The 22,176-nt window shown below is 36.6% G+C and overlaps 1 protein-coding gene across 9 annotated transcripts in view; it reads left to right on the top strand.

Annotated features, from left to right (window-relative positions):
* Positions 1 to 22,176, top strand: part of ZNF385B (zinc finger protein 385B) — a 402,524-nt gene that overhangs the window by 170,234 nt on the left and 210,114 nt on the right. For 2 of the 9 annotated variants that reach the window (XM_047722319.1, XM_047722320.1), the window contains exons 2-3: positions 1,505 to 1,587; positions 7,337 to 7,388. The exons of 6 other annotated variants lie outside the window; for them this stretch is intronic. The gene's annotated coding sequence lies outside the window, so the exon portion shown is untranslated. The remainder of the gene's footprint in view (positions 1 to 1,504; positions 1,588 to 7,336; positions 7,389 to 22,176) is intronic. One more of the 9 variants, XM_047722321.1, reaches the window with a different exon arrangement.

The following is a 22,176-nucleotide window of genomic DNA, read 5'->3' as shown; positions in this document are numbered from 1 at the left end:
GAAAATAAGGTACAAAGGAAAGATAAGTCTTTGAAAATGAAATTTTGAGTCATATTAGGGTTAGGAATTTCTGCATCACTAGTTTACTAGAATTTTCAAGAGTAATTCTGAGGATTTTAACTGATCAATAACTTGAGGATGTAAGTGTAGCGTATAGCACAAAATGATGTGGTTTGGAATGTATTTCTGAAAAAAATAAACACTTCAGAGATCGTTTTCAACAAAGGGAAATATGACAGATGAGTGGATTACTGGGAGCTGGCCACAGCTTCCCTGCCAGCAAGGTGGTTGCAGATAGAGTTTATCAGAGTCTTCTTCATCTAGATCTAAAACAGTGCTTAGAGAACTGATTGGGTTCACCCCTATTTAAGCACCCTTGATAACACCACAATCTGGTTGGATTTCTTAAACTGACACTTGGGGTAGAAGAGGATACGAAAAAGCACAGGAATGACACGTACGACTGTCATTTGTTAAGGGTTTACAGTGAGCAAGCATGCATCGGGTAGGAATCCACTTAATCTCATAAGAATCCTGCAAGAAAGGTATTATGACCGCCATTTTTCAGATGGAAAAATTGAGACATACAAAGATGGAATAACTTAACACAATAAGTGGTAAAGATGGGAATTGAACCTAAATCTCTTTTCCATGGTACAACATTGCAAATCAGCTTCTTTTTTTTTAAAGATTTTATTTATTATTTAACAGAGGGAGAGATCACAAGTAGTCAGAGAAGCAGGCAGAGAGAGAGGAGGAAGCAGGCTCCCCGCTGAACAGAGAGCCCTATGTGGGGCTCGATCCCAGGACCCTGAGATCATGACCTGAGACGAAGGCAGAGGCTTAACCCACTGAACCACCCAGGCACCCCGCAAATCAACTTATTCTAATAACGGAAACCTGCAAAATATATTGCCTTGTTTTACCAACATCATCATCATAGAAAATAATTACAATTAGGTCATATTACCATGAATCAAGCTTTGGATTTACATAAAGTTCATAAACATCTTCTAACCAAAGTCATTAGTCCATGATTGAGTTCTACTCTCATATTTTCTCTCATCCTCCCTTCATCAGGAGGGCAATGGATTGCCTTTGCATTTTCTCATTGTGCAGTCATCATTGTACATGAGTCTATCTGTTGGTGTCTGGGCAGGCAGCAGATGGTACATTCAAGTAGGTAATTGAGGAGAGTTTAAGGAAGGGAATATTTACAAAGGTGTGGACAGGGTTAAGAGAACAAGTGGGAGAGAGAGAAGAGCCAGGAACTAGCAGCAGCTGGAATCAATTACTGTCCCTTGACCCCAAAACAGCAAGGAAAGGGAGCCAGGAGCCAGAGACAGGTGCAGCTGCAGGAGAGACACAACCAGCAGGCAAGGAGCTGCTCTTTCCTACGAAGGCTACGGCCAGTTTGTTGCCACCAGGAAGAAGTAAAATCAAACAAAGTCTAGGATGAAAATGAAGAAGTAAACAAATACCTGCCTTCCCTCTCTTCTTGCAGTCTAGTCTCTTGCTGGTGGCCAACATTAACTGAACTCAACCAGAAGCCAGAGGACAAGGGAGCCACTGATCTAGTCCACAAAGGTCAGTCTCCCAGGGTCAGAGCAGGGTGGAGAATGGGGCATATTGACTCTGGAAGGGCAGATGGGAAATACCCGTTGCAGAGTGCTTTCTTGCCATGGTCACATAGCCCAATAAGCCTATGTTTCCTTCTCCTGCACTCTTGTTTGCCACATTCCTTTCCTTTTGTCTCCCAATTTCTCTCTCTGGCAGATGTCCTCTCTCTGCTCTGCATGGAGGGCTACCAGTGAGCCCCACTTCTTGCATTTCAGTGATGTCAGTGCTGGGCTCCATTTCTATGGAGCTCCTGATGTTTTTCAACCCCAACTGCAGGTTTACTGAGGGGCACATACTCTGGGGTAGGTCTCCTTGGTCACCTGATTTCTGATTTCACTTGGGAAGCCTCTCTTCCTTGTCACACCATTGGCAGTCTTCCTTCAGATCCTCCAGTGTTAACGGTTCTAAAGGTATTTCCCTCAAATGGCTACCTTCCTGGGAAATCAAGTAGCCCTGCCTTCATAGTGTGTCTGATTTACTATGGCATTTCTGTCCTCAGGAACAGCCAAGTCCACAGTGTTTATTACCCAGTAGAAACCATGACTCATTTGGTACTGCTTTAGAGAACTGGCACTCAAAGAACATAGTCCAAAAAAAGGAGGTTTTTTTCCCTTCTCCTTTTTTTTTTCTTTTTGTACTTACTTCCCTTGAATATTCAGAAGAGGACACATAAAACTGTATTCAGGAAATTCCCTTTCCCTCCCTCCATGAGTTTCCCATGGAAGTCCCAGAGAATTTTCCTGACAACAGAACACTCCCCTCCCACCCTCCATCCCCCAGGGCGGAGAAAGGAAAGAAACTGAGCTGGTAGAGGTGAGACCCTTCTCATTAGATAGAGGATGAGAAAGGCTGGGTGCATTTCTGCCTGAGTAAGATTTCCTCACAAGTAGGAGGATCTTGATGGAGTAAGATCAGCTGCACCGAAAGGTATCAAAAGCCGTTTAAACTTTAAACAAGTTGATAGTTAGGCATATGGATTACAGTCTCATAACCAAAGTCATTTCCATCTGTAATTATTACAATGGCTGTCTTTCATTGAGTGCTTGCCCTGTGCCAGGCATTTCACCAAGGATTTTAATATATTTATCTCTAAACTGCAAACCAAATCTGTAGCATAGTTGGTGCCAACCTCACTTTACAAATGAAGAGATTGAAATGCAGAGCCATAAGTTGAAATAATTATGACTCTAAAGCATGTACCCATGTCATTAACAGTGGCGTTAGTGTAGTCGCTCGCAGCAGTTGAACAAATACTTTGATCGGTCCTCGTGCCAACTTCATGCAGGCAGCATTTTTAATCTTCCCATAAACCCAGTGAGGTAGTAGTGTTGTTAGCACCAGTCTGTGGATGAGAGTCAGAGAGATGTAGGTACCCTGTTGGATGCCTAGTACTCATCAGAGTCACAACATGAACCCAGGTCTATTGGATACCAGATGTGTTCTCTTAATCACTGATCCATTCTCCCATGATGCTTGTTTTGTAATATTATATACTAGGTTTTACATTGTGGTGTTATTAATGTAGTAGCTTCTTATTTTGCAATTTCTAGGATGACTCTGTGTGGACAGAGGAGGGTATTTCTAAGAGTTGAGAAAGAGTTAACATGACAGGATCTGCTAAGATATTGTTTGAAGCAATGCAGGTCAGTTTGTGAGTGCTGGGGTAGAGCAGCATAGTCCATGGCAGTCATTTTGAAATAGAGAAATCTGGGGTTCATGAGATGAGTCAAGAGAATAACAAACAGCAACTGACCCTGTGAAACAGAAACCAAGGAACAAATTATAATACACAGGTCCTTTGGCTTGATGTTTACCAGCTAGCCCATTCCTTTAAGAGCAAACCGGTAAGGGGTGCCTGAGTGGCTTAGTCAGTTAAGTGTCTGACTCTTCATTTTAGCTCAGGTCTTGATCTCAGGGTCGTGAGTTCAAGCCCCACATTGGGCTCCATGCCCACATAAGAAAAAAAGCATAATCCAGTAATAGTCATCATTCCTTGGGAAGTCTCTGTATAGTTTGGGTCATTCCTTTCATAATTGGCTCTTATTAAGACAGGACTTAGTCAAGCACTCATGTGTATTCTTGATAGCTCTCAACATGCCAATAAAATTGGAATGGGAAGTGAGAGCATTACACTGCATCTGGTTAAAAATATGACTTGAGATAATTTTTTTTATCTAAATGTTTTTTATCTAAATGTTTAAACATTTAGATAAAAAATGTTTAAACATTTAGATAAAAAATGTTTATCTAAATGTTTTTAAAATCCAGTATAGTTAACATACAGTGTTATATTAGTTTTAGGTGTACAATATAATGATTCAACAATTCTATACATTATTCAGTGTTCATCATGATAATTGTGTTCTCTATATATGTATATTATACACATACACACACATATACGCCCTACATCTTCTTTATTCAGTTATCTATTGATGGACACTTGGATTGCTTTCATAATTTGTCTATTGTAAATAATTCTGCAGTGCAAATACCTTTTTGAATTAGTGTTTTCATATTCTTTGGGTAAATACCCAATAGTCGAATGTGATAGTTTTATGGAACACAAGTCCTGACATTGACATTAGCCTACACATTCTGAAAGGAATAAAATATGGAGATGTTTTTATAAAACAGTACAAATTTTGGCTTGATTAGTCAGTTGTCTCATGAGAGAATTGGCAAAAACAAAAAGGGAAGCAATTCTCAGAAGACCACAGATAAACTCTTCCACAGACTTCAGGTGATTTCCTAAGATGTATGTTTTTAAACAAAATTTCAATTTTGTTAGAAGAAAACCACTCACTTTTAGCAGATTAAGATAATTTTTAATCTTTAAAAATTATATTTTGGTTGGGTGATTTCTACCATGATTTCATTAAGTTTTTTTTTTTTCCCCCCTTTCCAGTTTTAGGGGAGGGCCAGTTGAGGGGAGTGTGCTTTTGGAATCAAGGAACATTTTCCTAAATCATAAACTTAAAATGTTGTCTTCTCTACCAGCCTGTCATTCACATTCTTAACCTTCTGCTTCTCCTACTGTTGAACTTTTACCCTGAAGAAGTCGAGACTCAGAGACACAAGCGTATAAAAGAGCATTTAAAAGGACCAGATTCTGAGCCTTCCTTTCCCTAAGCCAATTTCTAATGTAAATCCTGCCTATTCCAGTCTTTTGATATCATTTTTCTTGAATTCCTATCTCACTGAAGCCTTGTGCCAAGCACTCAGAATAAATAGACCACGAAGTAATCCAGAAGCTCACAGGCAGTTTTTTCCTTGAAAAATGGCTCCCAGTGCAAATTGGTGCAGCCACTGTGGAAAACAGCATGGAGGGTCCTCCAAAAGTTAAAAATAGAACTACCTTATGATCCAACAATTGCACTACTAGGTATTTATCCAAAGGATACAAAAATGCTAATTCAAAGGGATACATGCACCCTGATGTTTATAGCAGCATTATCTACAATAGCCAAATTATGGAAACAACCAAGTGCCCAATGACTGATGAATGGGTAAAGATGTGAGATACACACACACTGAAATATTACTTAGCCATCCAAAACAATGACCTCTTGCCATTTGCAATGACGTGGATGGAGCTAGAGAGTATTATGCTAAGTGAAATATGTCAATCAGAAAAGACAAATACCATATGATTTCTTCATATGTGGAATTTAAGAAACAGAACACATGAGCAAAGGAGGGGAAAAAAGAGGCAATCCAAGAAACAGACTCTTAACTATAGAGAACAAACTAGTGGTCACCAGAGGAGAGGTGGATAGGGGGATGGGTAAAGTAGGTGATGGGGATTAAGGAGGGCGCTTTTGATGAGCACCAGGTATTGTATGGAAATGTTCAATCAGTATATTGTACACTGAAAACTAATATTACACTGTACATTAACTAACTGGAACTTAAAATCTTTTAAAAAAGGAAAGTGGCTCCGGGACCACACTGCACTGACACTGTGGCTGCTTGTGAAAAATTCAGATTCCTAGGTCCCTGTGGAGGCGTATGGAATCCAAACCTTGGCACCTGGACAGGGAAGGGGAGAGCCTAGAGCCTTCCTAGAGCCACTGAGGGGAATAAGAACATGAACAGAGCTGATGGTAACATGATGAGATGAAGGCAGCAGTCGTGTGGAAAGAGTTGGGAAGGGAACGTGAGGAAGAGCTGGCCTTGACTCCTTATTGATAATTAGAAGGCGGCAAGCAACAGCTTCCTGCTGGCCTTTGATGCTAGTTGAAGTAGAACATACCTATATGCCAATGCAATGTGTGGTTCATCCTGGTTAACTACATTTGGTTTGGAATCTACTGGACTTATTTCTTGCTAAATATTGTTGGCTATCCAAAAACATGTAATGTTTAGTATCAGAGGATGAAATTAGGTGTTAGCTCTGTAGGCTAAGTTTAAATTGATTCATTTATAGGTAGTATAAAATGGTGCTGTCCATACAGTCAGGATGATTGCGTCTCCTACGCTCAAATTACATAGTCCATGAATATGTATTGACTTCCATTTCTCCTTTTGCAAGATTATATAACTATTGCACTTTTAATTAGGAGGGTGATGATGCTGATACCAAGAAATTCAGTGCAATGAAGTTTTTATTATTAGAGATAAAAATTAATCCTCAATTCCTTTGGCCTTTTAATTGTTTAACTATGGAATCAGTCAAATGTGGAGGCTGAAGAAGCACCAAGGGATAATGTAATTGCAACTCTTCAAACAATTGTATCTGTCTGGAGAATGAAGATTGATGATCTGGAAAATAGATCTCATTGTTTCAGTAGTAGAATTATGGGCTTTGCCAGTGGCTATTAAGAGAGATTCTCTGGGAAACTTTTTACCAAAAGGAAAAAAAAAAAAAAAAAGATACTTTTGAGATGAAGGAAATTTAATTCAAACACTTTTCATTAAGCAAGGCCAGAAACTCCAATTCCCAAGTTCATAGTTGACAAGAGGCCCCAGAGCACTAATTATCCATTTTTCAAGTTTCCTGATAGAAAGCTCTTCAATTAGATATAGACAAGGGGGAAATTATGGTAAAAGGAAGGGTATTTTGTCCTTTCTGAAGAGCACTAGGAAAATAGAGACTATATAACAATGTTAAGAGATAATTATATTAAATGAGTTAAGCACTTTGAATTATCTTAAAAGATGTTAAATTACTTTCAGTATTGCTATTTCATTTAAAGGGCTTAAAATTTTAATTCAGAAAGTCAACTTGCATTTAGTATTCATTTGTGTTCCCTAAACTTTCAGAGATGATAGGTTGCCATGGGCAGCCTCAGACATCTCCTAGGGAAATTGGTCATTCTGTGGATAAACTAGGTTGTGTTTTTTTGTTCAAAGTGCCAATGAACATTTGAAATGTGATTCAGTATACTTGTCATGCTCTTAGGAAGATTGATTAGTTGTCTCACTTGTTGAGTCTATATGGTCATATATTTATGGGGTAGATAGGGATGTAGATGATGGACTTGGTAGGAGGCTATGAGCAATCATGGATTAATAGAAATAAGAGGAAATACCTCCCTCAGTGTTCAGTCACATAATGGTAGCCCATGAATATTTTATTTTACCATTTTAAAGTGGAGGAAGTTTAGAAGGTGAGTTGAAGCAACCTCAGTCTCTTTGGCTTTATTTATAATGTAGTGTTTCTTGTTATTTGCTGCTAAGCAGAGAGTGAAGATGTAACTGTTTACCTCAACAGGGTAAATGGAAGCAGTTCTACAACCATGGTCCACCAACCAGCTGAACTCTGAGTATGTATCTGTCCAGGAATTATTTCTAATCTGAGCACAGAGATGATACAGAACATGCATTTAGAATGAAACAGTCACTGGCATTTTGCATGATTTTGTTCTGTTAATGGAGAACTCTGCTAGCGGTCAGTGAATGTAGATGCCAGGTTTCAGAAACCCAGGGCTAGAGAAACAGATTAGAGGTGCTCATTATTAGTACTGGAAGGTCTTAAGGTTCATCTTTTAGAAATGTGAAAAACTATTCTTTCTTATATTTATAGCGTTTCTTATTTTAAAGTTAAAAAGGAGGCAGTGTCATATGAGAATGGCACTAAAACATGATGAAGTTGGGGAATTGGGGAGAATTACAAGCAGGTTAAAAAAACTTGGGCCTTAACATGGTTTGTTCAGGATGTTCAAGATAAAGTAACCACAATTTAAAAACAGATGAGCATGAATGTTCTATAACGGTAATAAATGTGGTTTCTTTGTAAACCATTTCAAAACTAAAGACATGAGAAGAGAAACTAAACTCCAACAGTTGTCCCTCCCTGCCCCACCCCCCAGTGCTTCTCTCCTACTCATAGAAAACCTAACCACACTGGTGCTTCCCATCTTAACTCTAGGCGTGGCTGTGGAGGACTTTTTTTTTTTTTTTAACAAGAATAGGATGCTTTTATACCAACAATTTGGAAGGTACTTTAGTCCCACTTAATTATTTGGCATTATTTGTCTGCATTATAAGTCATTAAAAGACATTCAAAAAGAGAAAATGAGAGAGAAGGAAGCTGAGATTCTGTATATGGGTTACTTCTCCACCAATAAGATGCTGTTCACGCCTTTAGGGATGACTTTCCCTTCCTGATCAGGGTCTCTTAGCCTACAGTAGATGAGCTCTGGTCTGAGCTATGAACTTCAGAGACCCCAGGTATTGATTCTACCTCATGGGGGCAGTGGAGTTAATAATAATAATTATTATTATTATAATGGCAGTGGAGTTAATAATAATAGGATTGGGGACCTCTACCCAATTGAGGGAAGGCTAATGTTTTCCTGTTGGGTTAAGAAGGAGTAAAAACTCAGTGAAATGATCACAAACCCAAGGGCCAAGAAGATTATACATCTGTGCCATAATCAGTCCAAAGTCTAGTAAATAGGTTTGTTCAGAGATAGAGTTTAACCACAGCGAGTAGGCAAAAAGCCATTAAAATGTGGTAAATGAACAAATAAATGATTCTGGAATTTGGACTTGGAACCTAAGGGGTGGGAAGTAGGATATCAAAGAGAAAACTTCTTAAAACAAAAGGTGGTTAGCTTGTAGTTACAACAAGAATGGTAGGAAATGTCAAGAAACCCAGAGAAGGACACACAGATGCAACACGTCATGATGGTCATGCATGGAGAAATGGGGAGCAGGGAAATCATCATGTGGAAGAGGGCAGGAATTCAAAAATTATGTTTAGAAACTGCTTAAAGGGAAGAGTAGGGTCACAGAAGGTGGAAGAGGGTGGGGAAGTGACCACTCTAGTAAGTAAAATCAGGTCCTGCTGATGCAGAAGAAATGTGTCAAAAAGAACTATTTCTGCCATCATCGAAGTATGAAAAGTCACAGGAGCCTTGGCATAATATCTTCCTTTGTTGGAATCCGTGACAGGCATACATATCCTTCCATAGCATCGCAAGTGAAAAGTGGCGAGTTGAGGACAGAGTATGAGTTGTATTGTTCTGTCTGGCCAAATAGCATCTTACAACAATTCCTTTACAGTGCTGTTTTTAATGGCTCCAAAGTGAATATGCATATGGGTAATTTAATAATTTTTTTATTATTTGACATTTATGCTACAGTAAGTTTTTATATTATAAATTATGCTACAGCAAATAACCCTGTAGGCCAATCTTTGTCATGAGTTGTTTCCTTTGAAAAACTGATATAAAATGAGTACACAGCCTTAGAAATTGCTTATTTTACACTGTTGATACTGCTTGCCAGGCTTTCTTCCACAGAATTTGTACCAATGGGGGCCCCTGGGTGGCCCAGTCGTTAAGCACTTGCCTTCGGCTCAGGCTCAAGTCATGATCCCAGGGTCTTGGGATGGAGCCCTGCATTGGGCTTCTCTCTCTCTCACTCCCCCTGCTTGTATTCCCTCCCTCGCTGTCTCTCTCTCTCTCTCTCTCTGTCAAATAAATCTTTTTAAAAAATTTGTACCAATCATCAACAGTGAAACAGCAACCATTTCCCACATTCAAGGGTGAGACTCCTAGCACATCATCAGTTTTATAAACCTCTGAATTATATTTTTCTAATAATGCAGGTGATGTCAATTAAGTCATATGAACTCTTTTTACTGGTAGTCACTGTGATCAAAGGTATGTAATTTTAAAATACCTGGTGGAAATTAGAGCTGTATTCTATAGTGATCAAAGAATATTTAAGCTACACAGAGTGATCATACTCATTATTTTACCAGCACAGTATTCTAACCTATTTCTGTAACTGCAGTCTAAAATATTTCATTTTATCCTTCTAATTGGATAACTCCTAGAAAGGAAACTAATAATTCTTCTTTTCTCTAAAACTAGAAAATTCAACTAGAGAAATTCAGAATATAAGGTCCCTGAACAGCTCAGTGATATTACTGTATTTTAGTTTTAAAAGAACACCCAAAACAGAATCCATATTTGAAATATATTATTGTAGTTAAGAAAGTATGAAACGCTGTTCACACACATTATTTGATGTGGAAAAATATATATTAAGAAAGTAGAAAATGTCCTCCTGTTATTGATCTCAATAAATGCATTTATTTTTAAAATAGGATTAGGAGAAAATTGTCATGACTCACAGTGAGTCTAGTCAGAATCAAATAAAAAACCCAGCTGTTTGAATCAAGATCATTTAAGTTATATATTATTTTAAATGGCTACATGGGTAGTATAAAGAGCAAGAAACTAGAGATCAAGAATTAAAGTCTTAAACTGAACTCTCCCACTTTCTAGATGTGTGAATTTGGGGAATAAAATCTGAGTCGCAGTTTATACATTTATTTTTAAAAAACCTCTCATTGCTTGTTGTCTCTCAAACAATTGCTAACAAATATTGAGATAAATGGATGTGAAAATTTGCTAACTGCTATGTACTTGTAACACTGCCTACTACTTTTACTAATTATAACCATATATTTTTTCTCCAGACCTTTAGATCTTAGATTTTAATATTTAATACTTTAATGTGAAAAGTAGGGTGGGGGGTGGATAAAAGAAGAAAATTGACAAAAGATGGATATTTCAAATAAAATTTATTTTGAAATATAACGTAGCTCAGAAGAGTTCATAAATCATAAGTATTTGCTTTAATGAATTATAATTAATACACTAAAGTAGCTATTACTGAGGTTAAGAGATAGAACATTACAGCAGCCCAGAAGGTCTCCTTGTGCCCCATTTTAAGCTAATGACTACAGCCCTCCTTCCCAAAGATAACCAACATCCCAACTGCAAGTATTATATACTTCAGTTTTACCTGTTTTTGAATTTTATAAATGGAGTCGTATAATATGTATTTTTGGTATCAAATTTCTTTTGAGATGCTCCATATAGCTGTACTCGAGTCACCTTTATTACTGAATAGTATTCCACATTTTCAAATATACCATAATTTATCTACTGAAAAACATTTGAGTTGTTCCAGTTTGAAGCCATTACAAATACTACCATGAATAAATACAAATATCCAATATATTATATACCTCCTATACATATCTCCACATATTTATACACATACATACACACACACATTCTAGGTGTAGAATTACTTGATCAAAAGTTACGCATGTGTTCAATAATGAGATTTATTCAAAAGTTTTTCCAAATTGAAAAATTCATAATTTGTGAGAGTTCTGGTTTTTCCGTATCCTCACCAACATTTGGTACTGTTAAATTGTTTTTGATGTTAGTCTCTCTCCTGGGTATATAGTGGCCTCTCCTTTTAGTTTTAATTTTATTTCCCTGATTATTAATGAGATTGAGAACTTTTTAATAATTTCATAAAAATTTGAATATCTCCTTTTGTGAAGTACCTATTTAAGTCTTTTGCCCATTTTCTATTGGTTTGTCTGGGTTTTTAAATGATTTGTAGAAGTTGTTTATTCTGAAGATGAGTCCTTTGTCATACTCATGACTTGCAAATATCTCACACTCTGTGGGTTGGCTTTTTAATTTCTTAGTGGCGTTATAATAAGTAGAAGACCTTAATTTCACACACTTCGGTTTGTTAATCTCTTCTTTTGTGGTTAAGACTTTTTCTTTCTATTTAAGTTATCCTTGCTTACCACAAGGACATGAACGTATCTTCTTTTACAATGTTACAGAAATTTTGTTTTGTATTTCAAATCTAGAGCTACAGTTTATCTAGGATTAAGTTTTATTTTAAAAAAAAGGATTAAGTTTTATGTGTGGCATGAAGAGGTTTTGGGAATCAGGATTTGTTTGGTTGGTTTTTGTCCCCCACGTGCGTGTATAATGGATGCAGAATTATTTATTTTAAAAATCTTTTCCTGACATTTCTGCTACCATAAATGCAGTGTCCATATTTGTATTGGATTATCTTAACTATTTGTTTCATTGATGTATTTGTTTAGCTTTATGCTAATACCACACTGTTTGAATTTCTATGACTTTATAATAAGTCTTGAGCTCTTCTCCTCACCTTCTTTTTCTCCAAGTTTGTCTTATCTATTCTTTGCTCTTTGTATTTCTGTATAAATTTTAGAATAATATCTACTAAAAAAAGAAAACTTCAGAAATTTTTATTGGGATTGCCTAAAATCTATAGGTGAATTTGAGAGAAATGACATCTTTACAATATTGAGTTTCTCCAGTCTAAAGTGTTGTATGTCCATGTTATTTTGGTTTTCATTTCGGTAATGTTTTATGATTTTCTGTACAGAAGTTTTACATACGATTCTTGAAATTTATTCCTGGGTATTTGATGTTTTATGCTGTTGTACATTGTTCAGTTTTTTTAATCTATTTTTCCAACTCTTTTATAGATGTTGAATTGATATTATTGACTTTTTATTTAACAACATTGCTAAATTGACTTTATTTGATTATCTGAAATCCTTGAGATTTTCATACATACACAAATCACATCATCAGCCAATAATTACAGCTTCATTTTTTTCTTCCCAGTCTTAAACAACAATTTTTTCTTTTCCTTGTCTAATTGCCTTAGCTAGAACCTTCAATATAGTATTGATTAGAAGTATAAAGTACATTTTTGTCTCCTTGCCAATCTCAGAGAGAATTTTTTCAATATTTAAACTTGAATTACGATATCTACCTTAAGAACTTTGTAGATAATCTTTTTCTTTTTTTTCCCACCTTTACTGAGGTGTACAGGTATTTGGCAAATAAAAATTTTGTATATTTAACGTATATAATGTGATGGTTTGATATACATGTACATTGTGAAATGATGACCATAATTATTAACACATCCATCACTTCACATAGTTACTTTTTTTGTTTTAGTGGTGGGGGATGAGAACAAAACATATAATACATTATTATTAACTAATGTTATTTTAGATCCCCAGAACATATTCATCTTGTAACTAAAAGTTTATAGCCTTTGACAAATATCTCCCTATTTCCCCATACCACCTTCTCTCAATCACCACTCTATCCTCTGATTCTATGAGTTCAACCGTTTTAGATACTACATATCAATTAGGTCATATAGTGTTTGTCTTTCTCTGCCATATTTCACTTAACATTAATTTCTCAAGGTCTATCCATGTTGTCATAGGTGGTAGTATTTCCTCCCTTGTATGGATGAATAATATTCCATATATCACATTTTCTTTATCCACTCATCCATTGGCAGACACTTAAGGTTGTTTCCATAGCTTGGTTATTGTGAATAATGTGGCAATGAACATGAGAGTACAATTATCTCTTTGAGATTTTAATTTCATTTCCTTTGAATATATCCCCAGCAGTGAGATTGCTGAATCAAAGTTTTATTTTTAATTTTCTAAGGAACCTCCATATTGTTTTCCATAATAGTAATAGTTGTACCAATTTACATCCCCACCAACAGTATACAAAGCTTTCTCACACCCTTGCCAACACTTGTTATCTTTTGTCTTTTTTATAATAGCCATCCCAACAGGTGTGAGGCAATACCTCACTGTGGTTTTGATAGGCAGTTGCCTAATTATTAGTGATGTTGAATTCCTTTTCATCTACATATTGGCCATTTTTATGTTTGCTTTGGAAACATGTCTATTCAGCTCCCTTACTCATTTTTATTTTTTTAATTATTTTTTATTTTTATTTCTTTTTAGTACTAGAAATATTTATTTTGGTCCATGTGCAACAAACTCAAAATTACCTTTAGCAAATTAGCAACTAGCAATTATATTGAGCTAAGAAACACAATAGAGAAACTTCTAAAATAGACTCTATTAAATATTTAAATGCATCTAGCTATTCACAAAAAATATACTGTCTTTCTTTTTTTCACTCCTCACCTCCAGTCTGTCAGTATTTTTCTTATGCACAAATACTGAAATTCTAATGTAATATTTCTGAATCATTAGCCTGTATTTATAATTCAATAATCCTAATTATTTGAAAAAATAGCCTTACTCATTTTTAAATCAGGTTTGTTTGTTTTTTATTTTTGTTTTTTGCTATTGAGTTCTATGAATTCCTTATATATTTTGGATAGTTACCCCTTATCAGATACATGGTTTGCAAATATTTTCTCCCAACCCATAGGTTGTGTTTTTACTTTGTTGTTCATTTCCTTTGCTGTGTAGGAGATTTTTAGTTTGATATAGTACCACTTGTTTATTTTTGCTTTTGGTGTCACTCAGAAAATCACTGCCAAGACCAAAGTCAAGGAGCTCTTTCTCTGTGTTTTCTTCTAGGAGTTTTGCAGTTCCAGGTCTTACATTTAAGTCTTTTATCCATTTTGAATTGATTTTTGTATATGGTATAAGATGGCATCCAATTTCATTCTTTTGCATGTGAACATCCAGTTTTCTTAGTACTGTTTATTGAAGAGATTATCCCTTTCCTGTTGTGTACTGTTGACACCTTTGTCGTAGATTACTTGACCTTATATGTGTAGATTTATTTCTGGGCTCTCTGTTTTGTTTCATTGGTCTATTTGTCTGTTTTTATACAGGTACCATACTATTTTGATTAAAGATAACTTCTTTCAAATTAAGGAAATTTCATTTTATTAACAGCTTACTAAGATTTTTTTGTCAATAATGGATGTTTTGTTTTTTTAGATACTTTTTCTACACGTATTGAGATGGTTGCATGCTTTTCCTCCTTCTGTTATAGTAGTAAGAATTCGATTTATTTTAGAATCCTTAACCATCTTTGCATTCCTAGAATAAGCACAGCTTCTTTATCAAAAGTAAATGGAATAAATCTAAAATTATCCCAAGGTGAAAAGCTTATTTTAAAAAAAGAAAAGAAATGAGAACAAAAGTAGAGCCATTGCTTATCAGTCAGGATTATTTGTAGTCAAAATTCACTTTAAACAAAATTAAGGCAAAATAAAGAGAAATCAGTAATCGGGTTTAGATTTAGAGGGTAGTCAAAGCAGTAATAAGAAACATACACTGTCAAAACTATTAAGACTTAGAAGTTCAAAATCAATTGATAAGCCATGTTTAGGAACCTGGATACCTAAGGGAACGTAGGAACAAATTTTGTTTCCACAAATACAAGAAGATACTTCTAATCTGGCAAACTCAGTAAGAAGACTGACTTCCTTATTCTCCGTCAGCAGCAGTGAGAAACTCTGTCCTAACGTGACCCTGGCTCATAGACATCCTTGGATTGGTTTCTTGCTTTTCTTCAAACTCAGGACAAAGTTTCAGATAAGGATTCTGAGCATCTAGCAAACTTTTAAGCCTTCTTCAGTTTTACTTCTTATTAGCAGTTGTTGCTGTTGCTACTGCTATTATTTTAGCAAACAGAAGAACAACAGAATGGCTTAAGGAGATTCTTATTCTCTAGACTCTTAGGGAGAGTTCTTGTTTCAGGTTGAGTCATCTCCCACACGCAAAGATTTCCACTCAGTTATGCATTCAGAAGTGCTATTCAGGAATGTTTAACCAATAGGTGCTTAAATTGGTCCTATAATGGCCCATTAATGCCCACGGGTATAAACATAAAGAAGTTTTTGTTGGACATATTTGAAGACAAAACATTTTGCTGTATTGCTTTTAATCATTTATTTCACTGTCCTTCTCTCTCTTTGTCCCTCTCTCTTCCTTTCTTCTTTTCTGTCCCTCCCTTCCTCGCTCTATCCCTTCTTTCTTTCCTTTACTTCCCCTTTCTGTATATTAAACTACTAGCAGATATGTGAGCATCTATTAACTCTAGCAAAGTACTGGGAATACAAGGAAGTGGAAAGTACATTACTTAACCTTAAGGAATTTATCATCTAGTTGGGGAGGGCATAGGGTAAGTTCAAATTAATAAATATTTACCCACAATATTGTCAAAGCTCAAAATTAGGTGGAAATGTGTAGACAACAAGTCCTAGTTCAATGTAAAGAAAAATTTCTGTGGAAGTTGGAAGTGGGAAGAGTTCCTAAAAATAAAACAAAACAAAACAAAGAACCCATAATGTGGGCAGCTGCCTTTGGCTTGGGTCATGATCCTGGGGCCCTGGAATCAGCCCTAGGTCAGGCTCCTTGCTCAGGGGGCAGTCTGCTTCCACCTCTCCCTCAGCCCCTCCCACCCCTTGTTCATGCTCTTTCTCTCAAATAAATAAAATATTTTTACTGAGAGAAACTGAGACATGTAGACTTTGTTTTGGGTATCTATGTGTCTAGCTAAGAATCTATTTCTAGTCGTAGGCACAGGAATATAGGCAAGAGGAGAAGTGCAGCACAGGTGTGAAGACACAGCAACTGAAACAGATATTTTTTTGTATCTCATGGATCTAACACTGGAAAAGAATCTGCCAATGAATGAAGGAATGTGTGTGTGTGTGTGTGTGTGTGTGTGTATCTATTTTTAAAAAAACGACTAACTTGACTTAATCTGACTTTAACTATGAAGCTGCTGATTTTGGTTTCCTTTTTTGTTCATGGCTTCTTGACAAACAAACAAACACCCCAAACTATCCTTACTGTAGGATATTAATTCTGAACTCTTTCTAGGTTCATTCTAGTGGTACATATCTGCTTAGATGATTGCAGAATGCAACAACTGAGTGTACTTTACTGGAATACATCTTGAACTAAAAGTTAAAAAAAATAAAGCAATTTTAAAAAATCTCATATTGCATTTAGAAGGTCCTGTGAACTGAAGTGAAAAAATGAATCTCATTGGGTCAGTCCATCTGGGTTTTGTTTTACTAGAAGAGAGGTTTAACTGATAAAGTAAGGTACCAAGCCAACTCTGAATCACTCCCCATTTGCAGTAAGAGGCCTGGTTCAGCTCTTTCCCCGTTCAACTTTTATCCAAGTCACATGTAGACAATTAGTAGATTTTCTGTTCAAATGAAAATGTTCATTTGCTTTTCTAATTTACCATTGTGACACTGGAACTCTGATTGAAAGCATTTTAACTTTTATAGTAAACAGTAAAAAAGCCTCATAAAGCCCTCATAAAACTTCAGGAGTTAAGATATATTCCTTATGACTGTCTACATTGTGATATTTGTGTTGCCAATTATTTTATCTAGAATCATTCCCTTAACTCCATTTCCTGTTTTTTCTTGAGAGTACTTTGCAGAGGACATGTTTTTAATAGGCTATAATCATCACATGGGCAACAGGGATCTTGGCAAGTAGCTATTAACAGTATAGACAGAAACTTGGAGTGTGATGGTTTTAGACTTCCTGAGCTTCTTGATGCTATTTTAATGCACTAAGAGTATAAACTAAATTTAGATCCTGCTGACTGTTACCAGAGTGAAGTGCGTGCCTCTTCTGCAGACAATGCTAGATTTAGTCACTGTGTATTTCTGTCAAGCTGGGAGTGCAGTTTACAGCTCTCATCCCTTCTTAGCATTTAGTAACTATATGTATGTATTTAATAATTGCTTGGAATTGCATCTGTTTGTTTAAATGTTGTTGTTCCTAAAGCAGTTACTGACATTGTGTTGTTTTTCTTTTGGTCACTGCGTTTTATTTTGGTAAATCTGGCATTGTACATAAGTTTATGATTTCTGACAGGAAGCCTGTGTTATAGGTTTTCTAGTCCATGGTTTTCTAGTCTCTAGTCCATGGTTTCTCAGCCTGGGGACTCGGGCATTCTGGATCAGACAATTCTTTGTTATAGGCGGGGAGCAGCTGTCCTGTTCACTATAGGATGTTTGGCAGTACCCTGGACTCTGTGCATTAGAGGCTAACAGCCCGTCCCTCTAGCCCAGTCATTACAACCCAGAAATGTCGACAGATATTTGAATGCTGCCTGTGGAGCCAAATCACCTCCAGTTGAGGACAACTACTCTGATCTGCCCACTGCTCACCATCTCCTTCATTCGGGCTCCAGTCCAGACTACTGTCATCTCTCAGCAAACCACCGTAAGAGTTTTCTGCTGGGTTGCGCTGCACGTGCCCCAGTTGTTCTCCAGTTCATACTCCACATTGTAGCCAGAGCATTTTCCCAAACCCAGATCTCATCACATTACTCCCAGTGACCTAGGACAAAGACAGAACTCTTAAAAATAGCCTCCCAGCGTTCATCTGGGAGTACCCTTGGCTTTCTCTCAACCCAATTTTTCTTGCCAGTTGAGGGTTTTCTGCGTGCCCTTCTTCCCCCTGCCCTTACCTTGCTCTACTCCTCTCCGTCCACCTGGCCCACTTGCCCGTACTCTTCGGTTCTGGCTCTGGTTGAGCCTCATGCTGGCAGGTTATTCTTATCTGATGACTAAGGACCAAGTCTGACCTGTTATAGTTAATTCTAGGCCAGTTGGACTAAAGCCAATCATCTAAAAGCCAGTTTACCAAAGGGTCAAATTACTAAACGTAGTCACCAAAATAATAGATTTTAACAAACCATTTTATGTTGTTATTTATAGTTTAGTTTCACATGGATTGAGTTTAGAGGGCTATAAAGAATCAGTATTTGCATATTCTGGGGTCTTCAGACTCCCTCCCCATCCCCATGAACCCTTTCCCTCATTTCAGGTTTGCCTTTCTGGGACTAGCAGACCAGCCCACCCAATGTGCTGTGTCTCCATCTTTCCTCAAGTAGGCAGTTGGAGTCAGAATCAAATTTAACATTTCTTAAAATGCAATTATAATAATAACACATTAAAAATGGAAATCTTCAAAATCTCTGGAAGTATCCCAAACAATCTGTATTGCTTCAAAATTTGTAAGAAACAAAATTTGGTAAAATTAATAAGTTCACCTATTCGTCATTTGGGATTATAATGAACAGTTCCTAAAATTTCCACAAATGGGCAAAATCAATATTGACTTTAAAAGGACCAAATAGGTATCAGTATGAGGTGAATATTTCCAATAGGAAATTTGGGTTATATTTATAAGAATAGATCCATAATAAGACCAAAGTAACTCATTTCCCTTTAACTTTTGACAAAGTTAATATTCCTTAAAAGGGTTTTTAGGAGCAGCTGGGTGGCTCAGCCAGTTGAGCATTGGACTGGATTTCAGCTCAGGTCATCTCCTGGATGTGGAATGGAGCCCTGTGTTAGGTTCTGGCTCAGCGTGGAGTCGGCTTGTCCCTCTCCCTCCCCTTGCATTCCTCCCCCACTCTTATCCACACACTCTCTCTCTCTAAAATAAATAAATAAAATCCTTTATACAAAGGGTTTTAAGATCAATGTATTTGTTGACTGTAGTTAAGAAGAATATGTCATGATTGCCCAGTTGCAATTCTACACTTATTTGAGGATTACTCCAGTAATAACCTATGTGTCTCACTTATAGACTCCACAAGAGCAGGAACTGACTATTTTTGCTAGTAATTATTCACAGAGCATATCATGGTATAAATGTCCATTTAAGTGTTGTCAAATAGATAAATTATGTTTAAAATGCAGTATTAGCCACCTAATATGTAACATTGACATTGCCAGTAGTTGCTAGCCTTAAAAAAGCTGTTGATAATTCTGGACCTAATTCTGTAAAAACATTAAAAATATAGAACAGACTTTGATATAGCATTTATTGGAACACTGTGTTTTTTCTAAGACCAAGACCTTTTGCTTAGTCTTTTGGTAGCACAATAAACATTTCACTTTTCAGATAGAAGTCTATATGGCTGTATAAAAAGCAAGTTTGTAAATTTTATTTACTACCGTATTCAAATGAAATAGTATGGTTCTTTACCAAGTTTAAGTAATATACTATAAGAGTGTTTTAAAATTAATATTATAAAACAATATCTTCAAGTAAAACTAGAACATGAGTATTACCTCTGGATTATAAAGATTCCTGTTAATTATTAGCAGTGTTGTTAATATGGTTAGGATTGGCCTTGATCTAAGGTTAGTCAGAGTAAACTTTCCAATCCCTACAAAGGGGATAGAGAAGAGGGAAGACAAGAGAAGGATGGTGAAAGGACGAAGGCAGCAGGCGAGCTTGAAGGAAAAATTGCCTTTTCAATTCTGTTCAGGGTTTTTTTTTTTCTTTCCAAAATTTCTGTTATTCCAAACACATTTTCCCAAATTCCCTATGTATTTGACCTACATATAGACATAAATGCCACTTAATTGAATCATTTAATGACCATTTTATGATACACAATCCACAATTTTTCTAATATTTCAGGTAGATTTTATAATTTATATTTAATAATTCTAAGAGATCCTCAAAAAGGTTTAAAGTATCCTGTTTGCTTCTCTTGTTTATGGTGGCTTCTTTGTGTATTTTATAATTTCTGATTGTTAGCTCATGTTTTACTGGGCTTTCTCTGAGGAAATTCTGCAAGACTTGGATTGAAGGTGTGCCCTTCCAGAAAAAACTCGTTTAGCTTCTTCTAGGTGCTCTGGGTTGGAACCAACCCTGGCCCATATATGTTATGTTTCTTCTTTTGGGGTTTCCTGGACCAGATATGTAAAGAATATCTAGGTCCCGAGCCATGGAAGGATAGGACTATGGTTATAAACTCTCAGAAAGCCACCCTCTCTCCCCACTTTCTGGCCAAAAACAGACAATTTTCCTTGCAGTCCCCTTTGCTAGTGAGCAGGCTTTTTGCAGGGTTGCTCTTCAAAGGACTTGGCTTTGAGTTTCATTTTCAACTTCCCACCTTGCAGAGGAGCACAGCTTTGATTTCTGCTCCTGTTCAGTGGTTAGAACCAAAGACACCACAGTACCCATGCTAGCAAATGCCCTTAGGGCAGCCATGGCAATAGTATACCATCTTACGAAACTGGCTTTCCATTTTTGACCTTTGAAAACTTTCCTTGGTTTCCTTCTAAATCTTCTATGCATCTAAAAGCATTCTTAAAATAATCTTACCCATTTTGCAAGAGGAGGGTTTTTTAAGAATATTTGGTCAATGTATTTTATTGATGGAAATAGAATGCAACGATGATTCTATATTTAAGGAGATACTTCTTTTGGGGCACCTGGGTGGCTCAGTCTTTAAGCATCTGCCTTGGACTCAGGTCATGATCCTAGAATCCTGGGATTGAGCCTCGCACCAGTCTCCCTGCTCAGCAGCAGGAAGCCTGCTTCTCCCTCTCCTACTCCCACTGCTTATGTTCACTCTCTCGTTGTATCTCTCTCTGTCAAATAAATAAATAAAATCTTTAAAAAAAAAAAAGAGAGAGATACTTCTTTTAAGGAAACAATTTGCCTTCCTTCTCTCCTTTCCTTTTTTCTCCCTCCCTCCTTTCCTTTCTTCCTTCTTCCTTCTCTTACATCTATCTATATAAGATAATACATCATTTAAATAAAATTGCAGAGCTACTCTTGAAAGGAAAAGGAAATTTATAGTTATATAACTTCTTTTATAATGCAAATGATATTTAATTGACAGGAGAGAGCAAAGTTATTTTTTCCCTAAACTTTGAGGTTTTTTAATGCTTATAGCAGCTGGAAATAAATACAGCCAACATTTATTGATCACCTAGCACATACCTGTGTAGATACAAACAGATTGAAGTACAATGCCTTTAAGACTACCAGAAGGAGGGGCGCCTGGGTGGCTCAGATGGTTAAGCATTTGCCTTTGGCTCAGGTCATGAGTCCCAGGATCCTGGGATAGAGCCCTGCTTGGTAGGGAGCCTACTTCTTCCTTTTTCTACTTCTCCCCCTGCTTGTGCTCTCTCAGTCTCTCTTTCAAATAAATAAAATCTTAAAAAAATCAAAAAAGACCACCAGAAGGAAAATTGCGGGACAGCATAGATATTATAGAGTTATGTATAATCCTTAAATTTAATAATTTTCACTTTAATACAAACTTCACTTGTGCAATGCCTAGAGGTCCCCGAACTTTATGAACCATACTTTCATGTGCTGAATTGGCTTTTTAATATGGGTAATCCAGGAGGATTTGAGCTATCATCTGAGGAATCTGATCATATGGGTGCAAGTTCTGGCAAAGAGTGGTTAGTCCTTGAGGAATGACGATTCCAGGAAGCAGACCCACTCACCCTACTTCAAAATGCACATTCCTCTCTTCAGCCTTCAAATGTTTGACCTTAGAACATGTTTTTTGGAACTTCTTAACTACATATTAAGAATACATTTAATATGTTCCTACATAGGACTCTTGAATCATCCATGGTGCAAGCCAGTCAGAAAAAGTTAAGAGAAATAGTATAATCTGAACTTAAGAAGCTGAA

The sequence above is a fragment of the Lutra lutra genome, chromosome 3 (genome assembly GCF_902655055.1).
Source record: "Lutra lutra chromosome 3, mLutLut1.2, whole genome shotgun sequence".
Taxonomy (NCBI): domain Eukaryota; kingdom Metazoa; phylum Chordata; class Mammalia; order Carnivora; family Mustelidae; genus Lutra; species Lutra lutra.
The sequence above is the reverse complement of the archived record's forward strand: the minus strand, read 5'-3'. Positions and strand labels throughout refer to the sequence as shown.